Source organism: Urocitellus parryii, chromosome 3 (assembly GCF_045843805.1).
Source record: "Urocitellus parryii isolate mUroPar1 chromosome 3, mUroPar1.hap1, whole genome shotgun sequence".
NCBI lineage: Eukaryota > Metazoa > Chordata > Mammalia > Rodentia > Sciuridae > Urocitellus > Urocitellus parryii.
Window position 1 is genome coordinate 104,826,103 of NC_135533.1, and position 10,298 is coordinate 104,836,400.

The following is a 10,298-nucleotide window of genomic DNA, read 5'->3' on the forward strand; positions in this document are numbered from 1 at the left end:
TAACATGAAATATGTATATCCAATATTTAATAATATGGTAATAGACTTAAAATTAAAAGTCCAAAGAAAGAAAGAAGAAGCATAAAATAATCAAGAAAATTAACATGCATGAAAAATTATCATATTAGAGTTTCCTGGCAGCAAATATAAAACTAAAAATAATACAAAACAAAATGAGTTACTATATATCATTAAAGGCCTTCAACATTAATAATAGGCAACAATTTTTTTCTGAAAACTAATTTTAAAATTAATTTCTTTGTCAATATTGCCAATTTTATGAATATTTCTTTTATCGTTAAGGGGAATCACAATATATGCCCCAATAAAATGCATTTGAACCTGTGGTACCTGATCCTGGTGAGGTGTGTGGAAATACCTTCTCATCATTGGTTTAGGCTCATCAACTGTAAGCCTGCCCTGTACTTCTCATCTTATAAACAGAAACAAGGCAACACAAAAGCCACACATAAAACCACCACCACAGTAGGAGCCTCCATGGCCTCATCCCCATCCAGCCCCTTTTCAATCCTCCCTTTCATCCTCAGAGTTGTCTCTGATCCCTGCATCCACATTTTCACCTCCCCTAGATAACAGGGTGGCTTCTTCCCATATCACTCCCTGAAACTGCCCTGATGAATGCCATCTTGTTCTGCACCCTACCAACCCTCAAGAACCATTGTTCTTATGCCATCTCTCAGGAGCTCTCAACACTGTTGCTAGTTCTGTTATCCCAAAAGCTAGTTCTGTTATCTCTTGGTTTCCTTCTTTTCTGATTCTCTTTCACTCTCCTCCTTTCCTTCCCTACCTCCTTTGCTCATTGATTCCTTCTCTACCTGTACCCACATGCACCTTTCATTCCTTCCTGAGGTTATTTGTATTCAAATACCTCTTCTGTTCTAACAGCTACCACCCGGCCATAACAAACTGATGTATCCTTATGGTGCTTCATGATCCTGCATGCAATATGAGTATTTCAACTCTAAATTTCCAAACCAAAACAGTCTCAAAACAATTTTTTTCTATAGAATAATAAAACCAACAATATCCAATTGTTTAGTTTGGAAACCAATGAGGTAGACTTTGTCACTCATAGCTCTCTACCTACTACACATAGCCAAGTTTTGTCAAACCTGCCTCCAAAATACCTCCTACATATGCATTTACCTCATGTCTCCTCATAATTAAACTGTGGCTATTTATCTGGGGAAAGAAACCACGCAGTGCAATACTCTAATCATACAATGTTCTGAGCCAGATCAGCAGGACTCATCTCTGGTGACCTTAGTCTTGATCTCTCAGTTAAGACGGCTGCCAGTTTTCTCCACTATAAAGTTACTGCTTTTTATTTTCTCATACTTTACTCCATGAAAATAAGTCCCTAAATCCAGCCTACATTCAAAGGGAAAGAAATTTCTACATTCTGTAACTGGGAAGGAGGAGCATCCATATATTGTAATTTTCTTTTAGGATACTTAAAAAAAAATCTCTTCTCCTCTTTAGACTTAGATTTTGAAGTCACATCTTTACCTCTTTATTAACCTGTTTGTTTTCTGTCTCCATTAGTAGTCTATATGTTCCATGAGGACAGAGTTTGTCTGCTTCCCTTGCAACATTTCTCTCCTAATACATTGGTAGCATTAAACTAAATATGTATTAAAAGCAATCATCATAAGGATGGTTGATAAAATATTGAAAATACTTACATATATTTAAAATATACTTAGATTTTTGCTTTATAAATGGCTTGCCATATGTTATTTCATGAAAAGGTTTTTGCTTGCAACAATAGCCACCATATCAGGAGCAGGAGCTGTAGCCAGGGAAGTGGCAGTGACCTCCCCTATCGCCATCCCCATCCTCACAGTTGTTGCTCCCCCACCATGGGATGGGGAATCAGTAATGGCAGTGAAGGCAGCTGGATTAAACAGATCACCTGCAGTTATTCGATGCATGGGTTTGTAAAGAAGGACATAATTGTCACTACTAGCATGATCACTCTGACAGTCCATATGGTGTGCAAACATTTTCAACAAGAATGCTATATTTATGAAGACCACTGCAGAAATGAACATAGAGAGCCGTTGAAACAGGCTTCAAAGCCTACAAAACAGACTTCAAAAACTACAAAACCATCCCTTCCTCAAGTCTCTCAACCTTGGTTGGACTGCTTGTCGAAATGAATACAGGCGAAAGGTGGGTCAAAAAAAAAAAATCCAACTATTCAAGGATAGGAGCAGATCCCAAGCACTGGGTGAATGTCACTGAATTTGTTCCAGGATACTCTAGTTGCACTGACCCTTTCTGCACTGAAGCACCCCTGCAGGGATCAGTGAGGAAGGAATAATCAGAGAAAGAGCAAACTGCAGTGGAAAGTAAGAAACAGCTTTGTCCCTATGCTGCCCCTATACTGCACCGGGAGAGTGCCACTATGGGGAGAAGGGTGTGTATTGTCCCAGATAGTCCTATGTTATGCATGGGCTGCAGGTCCTCCCCCCAATGACCCAGAACTCACAGCACATCAAATCTTGCATTGAGGCCCATGAGGAGGATATGGAGCTATCTTTGACCGTGCAGTGAAGTAAGGACATGGTGTGTGGGATCTGCATGAAGGTGGTCTATGAGCACTGCTCTGGGATCTTCTCTGACTGCAGCCATACCCACTTTCTCAAGTGTTTTTACAAGTGAAGAAGTGCTAAGCACTTTGAGAGCAAGATCATAAAGTCCTGTCCAGAATGCTGGATCACATCTAATTTTGTCATTCCATGTGAGTAATGGGTGGAGCAGAAAGAAGCAACAGCTCATTCAAAAATACAAGAAGGTAATGAACAGCAAAGTGTGCAGGTTATTTTGATGAAGGATGTGGGAGTCACTCATTTGGAAAGACCTATTTTTACAAGCGTATGTACCTTGATGTCAGTAGAGAGGAGCCACAGACAGTGGGAAGTACTGGCAGGTATGGGGCCCAGGGAAGGAGCCACTTTTGGGAAGTCATTGAAGAAAGAGAGAACAGCAATTCCTTTGACAAGATGAAGAGGAAATTGTCACCTTTTCACTGGGTGAGATGTTGCTTATGCTTTGGCTACAGGTTGCTGACAGTCTCAAGATGAGTGGAACTTGCTTCCTGATGATCTGGAGTCTGTGAGCCTCTGCAGTAGCTGTCCCCTGAGCTGTGTGGCAGTGCACTTGCTCTCCTAGGCAGGCCTCTCCACTCCAGGTGCTGTTGGGATCACTCACCCAGAGCCTGCTGCTCCCTCTCCCCTTCCCCCATGGAGTGTCTCTTTTCTCTGTTTTGTTTTGTTTTGTTTTTTAAAGTTTTTTGTAAGATGAATTTAACTGTCAGATGGTTGGTGTATGTTTGTTGTGTCATCTGTTTTCAGCCAGGTTGTATTTATGGACTTTCTGCACACATTTCTAGGACCATCAGTTCAAAAGCAAAAGCACCAGCTGTGCTTTGAGGTCCAAGAGTAGGGGTGATGGGTGAAGGGACCTAATGTTGTTGGCAAGTAGCTTTCTGCTGCAGAAATGGGAGGTGGATCCTCAAGGTATTTGGTAAAATCTGCACATTCTGATTTGTAACTGTTTTCTCTCCTATAACCCACCCCTCTCACCCATACACACACACACACACACACCACCACCAACAACAACAACAACAACGCTTCTCCTGTGGTTTTGGTCTCTTGTTAATCTGCACACAAGGAGTACTACTGGGTAAGGAGAACTAGGTGTGAATGGGCTGACTGTAGCATGCTAGGAAGATTTTTGAAAGAACACCTGTGAAGATATAATAGCATACCATTGGTGCAGGATTGGCAGTTGACTCCCAAGAGCTTGCTGTGTTGGGTTTAAGTGGGTACATGGGAAACTTTCTATCCCTAAATAGATGCAGTATTCTTAGCCTTAGTGGAAAAACTTGGTTTAATGGTTTCAGACTCATGTGTTAGACAGATCTTGTTATGGTTTGGATGTAAGGTGTCCCCCAGAATCTCATGTGTGAGACAATGCAAGAAGGCTTGAAGGAGAAATGATTGTGTTAACCTAATCAGTTAACTGATCCCCGATGGGATTAACTGAGTGGTAACTGGAGGCAGGTGGGGTGTAGCTGGAGCAGGTGGGTCATTGGGGGTGTGGCTTTGGGGTATTTATTTGTATCTGTAGAGTGGAGTCTCTCTTTCTCTGCCTCTGATCATTATGTGAGCTGCCTGCCTCTGCCACACTCTTCCACCAAGATGTTCTGCCTCACCTCAAACCTGGAGGAATGCAGATGGTCTTCTATGGACTAAGACCTCTGAAATGGTGAGACTTCAAATAAACATTTTTTCCTCTATAATTGTGCTGGTAGGGTCCTTTTAGTCACAGCAGCAAAAAATCTGACAAGAACAGATCTTAAAGGGCCAAGAAGTATACTGGTGGTAGTTACAATAGCAGTGCTATCTCTGTCTATGTGAGAGAGAAATGGGATCAGCCATAGAGGTTAAATCACTGGTTATACCATATCTTAACACAGAACAGACTGGTCTTGGATGAACAGTTGAATGTTTCATGGTTTAGGTTTTCCAGAGTTCTGACATTTCACTTTGTCTTTTTTGAGGGCTTCAGTGGTCAGGTTTTTGTGGGTGTGGCCTCTTCCTATCTCTGAGCTTTGCAGGTAGACAGATGTCATTCAAAACTATGTTATAAGGTGTTCATTGTAGTGGAATAATTGGTTTACAGTAATAAGTCACACTTTTACACTAAAGGGAGGGTATAATCATCACAAGGCAAGCTGACATTCAGTTATCAGAAGAATTTCTTGATTGGAATGTTGACTTTTGCACTTTGATGCTTTGTTTCCTGAAAACGATTTGGGAGATGCTCCTGCTTTGTCCATTTACTGCTTTTGTTCTGTGGATCCCACCCATTTTTCGACTTCAAGAAAAAAACAGGTAACTGTTGCAGAGATCTTTATATTTTCCACCTGCCCTTTTTAAAGAAGCACTTTTCCCAAAGGAAACATATTTAACAAAGGTTTGGGCCACCACAAGTAGCATCAAAAGCTATTTAAAAATCCTTTGTTATTATTATTATTTTTTATTTCACAAGTGTCCCACCATCATGGTTATTTGACAGATGTGACATCTGTGTTCTTCATACTCATTATTGTGGAATGCATCCAGTCATATGCACAGCCAATCAAGGCACTGTAGCAGATTATCACACACTCTTGAGATAGGGCAGTAAAGTCTGTATTCATTATAGTCATTCAGTATAGTCATTGTAATTGGAGATTCTCCAACAGGAATAAATTCCTTGATTCCCCCGAGACTAACCACAAAAGTATGAAGAACTTACAGGTCAACTTGAAGCCTGGATAACTGTTGTCAAATTGTATTGTACATATTCTAATATTTTTCAGGAGAAAGAATTGATGACCAGAAATGCCTTCTTCTAGTATTGTATAAACCTGGGACTTTAATATAACTACAAATACCTATAACTTAAAGGTATCCAGTGCTTCCTTTGCTATAGGAATCTATAAGATTCTGTAGTGAAAGTCTGTTTAATCTTGTCTTGATATTACTAAAAATGAAATCTACATTTAGTTTCACATGTAAAAGTTGAATACACTAATAATTTGTTCTGAAATTCACAACCTGATCATATGAAAATATAACGTTCATGATTTTTTTCTTTATCTCTGATTTCTGTGGATTTGCATTATTTATTTCATCTGTAGAAATCTTTAACTCACCTCTCCTCAAGCCTAATTCACAAGAGTGCTTTCAGATGTGTTTATAACCACAGATGTGCTTTATAACTATCCTGATTCTTATAATGTGATTCCTGTTTCACTCTCCTTTCTCTTCAGTAATTCTTAACTCTATGAGGACATATTATAGCCTTTGACTCCAATATTTCTAGCCAAAAATTTTAATAAGAGATTATACAGAAGAAAAATAAAAAAATAAGATTCCAAGTTGGGTCTGCTGACTCTTAAATTATTAGCTCATTTAATCGTATCAAAGCTGTAAAATTAGAAGGAGAAGAAATAATGGAGCCTGGGGCCGGTGAGGTTTGCCTTGACCTCATAGGTTAGAAGGGAAGGAAGCAAGACTTCTGGAAGGGGGAGGAATATCCTTTACTTCTTTCACATCCTTGACCTGGGCACAGAGGTCAGGAAGCTGCTCTTCTTTCCTTCAGGGATGGGTGGAGTTCCCACAGAGAATTACATTTAAGCTCCTGATGGACTGTATACTACAACTTATTTAAAACCATTTTACCTGTCACACTGCCACGCTGGTGTCATCTGCATTTTGCTGTGACAATACAGTAGTGGCCACACACCATGTTAGAGTGCAAGAATGGTGCTTATGGAGCAAATGAAAAGACTGAGGGAAATCTACCTTCCTCTAACACAAAAGGCTACAGCCTATCCAATCCCGTTCTCCTCCTCACTAGGTAAAACAGGGTAATATGGAGAATACCACGTCTGACATACATGAGTTTCTTCTGAACTACTTATAACTAAGGACTGGCTCTACACACACCAGGTATTTGACCTCAGACTGTGTCATAATTCACAAAATCCATGCAATGAAGTACGCTAAATCTCTATGCTGGCCCAAAACAATACCAGGTGTTTATTCAGCCCATCAGCCAGTTAACCTGAATTCCAACAACATGCCCATTAGTGTGCAGAGAAACTAGAACAGAGCAGTGTACAAAACAAACTTAAATGCCTGTCTGTGAGCAGTTCACATTCTATGTAAGAAACTGATTATAAGAAGACAAAATACAGAAAACAAACTGGTAAATTATTCTGAGCAATAAGAAGTAACGAAAAAATGAGGACTGGAGACATACTGTGGCAAGTGGAGGTGGGGCATTGTCATTTGAGATAAGATAGAAAAATTCCCAATATTAATAGTATCTGACAGCCATGAAGAAATGTGCTATGCATTGTTGAAAGTCAGCAGTCAGTTATTTGGGCAGAGGGGAAGAGCATATGTGAAGGACAGGTGACTGTTTTGCCCCAGGGTTGCAGGAGGGTCTTAGTTACTGGAATGGATAGGTAGTGGGTCTGTAGCAGAAAACGTGGTTAATGAGGTGATATGGGAAACAGGATGAGGATTCTCATGAGCATGAAAATACATGAGCTTTTGAGGTTTATTCTCCATGTAATGAGAAGCCACTGAAGAGTGCTAAAGAGACTTACTTAGTTGATTATGGTGGCACTTGCCTATAATTGCAGGAACTGGGAAATTGAGGCAGGAGAATTGCAAGTTTGAGGCCATTATCATCAATTTAGCAAAGACCTAACCAACTTAGTGAGAACCTATCTCAAAATAAAAAAAATAAACAGTTTGCTGGGGATGTAGCTAAAAACAAAACAAACAAAAACAACAACAACAAAAACAAACAAACAAACAAAAAAAAACGAGAAAGACCTGACTTGATAACCTTCAATGTAATCACTCTAGCTGATTGATAACAATATGCAAAGGGTGAGGTAGGGAAACCAGGTAACTGTCAATCATGCAAACCACTGGGTGGTAGCAGGAAAGGCATTAAGCAATGGTGAGAACTTTGCTGTATTTGGAGGTTAAAGTCAATGGAATCTGCTAGTTTGTATTTGCTAGGGTGTGTAAAAGCAAGAAAATATTCAAGGATGACTGAGTTTGGGGGTGTGGTCCACTTGAAGAGAGGAATATTCATTTTCAAAGGGGATACACAAGAAGAAGATAATGTGGACCCAAGGTGGTAAAACATGATCAGTAGCTTACTTTTAGACATGCTAAGTTTGAGATGCTGTACCTCCTCCAGCTGGTAATGAGAAGAAAGATAAGATTTATGGGAATCAGAGCTAGAAAACAAAGATGTCGTTGATAGGGAAAACAATTGAAATAAATTATAATGTTCAAAGAACATTGCAAGTTTTCCCTGAAACTCAGAAATCTTAAACAGGTAGATCATAAGTTGGAATCCAGCCTCAGCAATCTAGCAAGATTGATTAGATCTCGTAAGATGTGATCAACTTAGTCCTCCCCACACTGCACCCCCCCCCAAAAAAAAAAAAACTGGGGTAATAATGGACCTCTGTCTTCAATCCCTAGAACATCAACAACCAGAAAACAAACATTTAACATTTGAGTTTAATTATTATATTGTTCATTCAATTGTGTAATCATTTTTTAAGTGATGGGGTCTCACTATGTTAAGCAGGCTGGTCCCTAAATTCCTGGACTTACTGAACCCTCCTGCCTCAGCCTCAGAGTAAATGAGACTATAGGCATGTACCACCATGCCTGATTATTGTGTAATTGGCTTTAATTTTGTATATCTTTTGTGCATTCTGTGTCTGATATTTATCTTATAAAAGCTTTTTTTGTTATTCTACAGATCTATGATTTTTATCAATTTATATTTAATGTGATCACTTATTTTCTAAAGGATATATTTGGAGCTATACATTCCCTCAAAACACTGCTTTACTATTGTGTGTTGTTATTATCATTTAGCTGGAAATATTTTGTTTCCCTTCCAATTCCTTCTTTGATGTATAGCTGATTTATTAACCTACTTTATAGAAACTTCTGCCTCTGCCCTGAATGCAAAAAGCTACAGGAAATGTTTTCTCACCTTAATAATGGGGGAAATATGGATAATAAAATCATATTTCCTGAGTTCACTTGAAGAGTAAAATCTGAAATTGTAATCAAGTATACTGACTACTAAAGAAAGACAAGATACACCAAGAGAAGGTAGAAAATAAACATTAGCCTCAGAGATACAACTATAAAACTGATGGCTGATTTCTTACAAAAAATATAGATGTAAGAAAATAATAGTATAATATACTTTGTATATTTGCAGGAAAAAAAAGAAACTGCCAGTCTAGAGTTCTGGAGCCAGTGAAATATTCTTTAAGTTAAATATGTAATACAAATAATACCAGATAAAATGTAAAAAAGAATGTATTGCCAGTAGGCTTGTCTTTAAAGGGGTATATGATCATTCTGTAAGGAGTGAAATGACTTTTGAAGATTGGTACACAGAAATACCTGAAAGAGAGGAGAATACCAAAATATGTTTTAAAAAAGCTGGCAATTATAAATGGCCATTGTAGAAATCTTAATGCATATAGAATTAGATATGCAAGCAATAATACTGCATTCCCCAAAGTGGGAAAGCAATGAGTAGAGTTTAAGTCTTCTAAAATTCTAGCTTGATAAAAAATATACCAAAGATGCAATTTGTAGTCTCTAATCAACAATAAAATAATAGAGAATAGATATATAACTAACATGGTAATGAGTAAATAAGTAAATATTTTATTATTTCAAAAGAAAATAGAAACACAGAAAAAATGAACCATAAAATAATTTCTCCTCACAGAAAACAAAAAGACTAGTGCAAAATTATATGGTGAATAAAATAAGTATTTCAGTGAAATAGTAATATTATTTGACCTAATTTTTAAAAGTGAAAATATGTGCTGTCCACCAAAGATAGTTTATGTACATAAAAGGTTTGAAAATAAAATATTGGGGTGCTGTATCACAAAGTACTACTTAAAAAAACACTGTAGTAGCCACACCTATATTGTATTTCTGAGTGGAATAACAATATTGACAATGTGGAGATGTTGTGTATATCATCTTTGATACAAAGCAAGCATTTTGGATGTTATCTGGCAACCAGTAAAGCGTGAATAAGTCTTATTTATTTTTTAAAAATACATACCATCTCTTTTGAAAATGCCCAGAAATATACATTCAATTATATCGAGAAAATTCTAAATGCAACAATGTATTTGAGTAGAATTTTTATTTTATCAGAAATAAGAAGCAATGAGAAAGAAAAATGCAACTAAATAATCTTAAAGATGCAGAAAATATGCAATAGTTTGACAGATTTCAAATCAAAACATCAACAAAAAGTATTAAATGGTCAAGTTTTCTTATTGTAACACAAAGATTCTCAGATACTATTTTCTAAAAATCATGTAAGTGGGATATTCAAAGACCCTGTAGATGAAGAGGATTTACCCTGGGAGCTTATACTAGGCAGGGAGCTGACTGGTCCCACAGAGGCCAGGCCAATAGTGTTCCCAGCACTCCTTTAGAGCATGGGCACATGAGCTTATGCTGCCTGCTGTCAAAACAGGCTCAGGAAGCCCCTCCTTGTGTGTGCTGCATAATGCAAGATCTTTGCAAAGAGCTCAGCAGAAGCCAGGCTCCCACAGGGTCAGCCTTTTCTGCAGGCACCTGTGTTGAATTCCAATCCATAACAGAAGATGTTTCCTGGCTTTCACT

The 10,298-nt window shown here is 38.1% G+C and overlaps 1 pseudogene; it reads left to right on the forward strand.

The window, feature by feature from the left end:
- Positions 1 to 1,883: 1,883 nt before the first annotated feature.
- Positions 1,884 to 3,145, forward strand: LOC113193247 (E3 ubiquitin-protein ligase makorin-1 pseudogene; annotated as a pseudogene).
- The last annotated feature ends 7,153 nt before the right edge of the window (positions 3,146 to 10,298 follow it).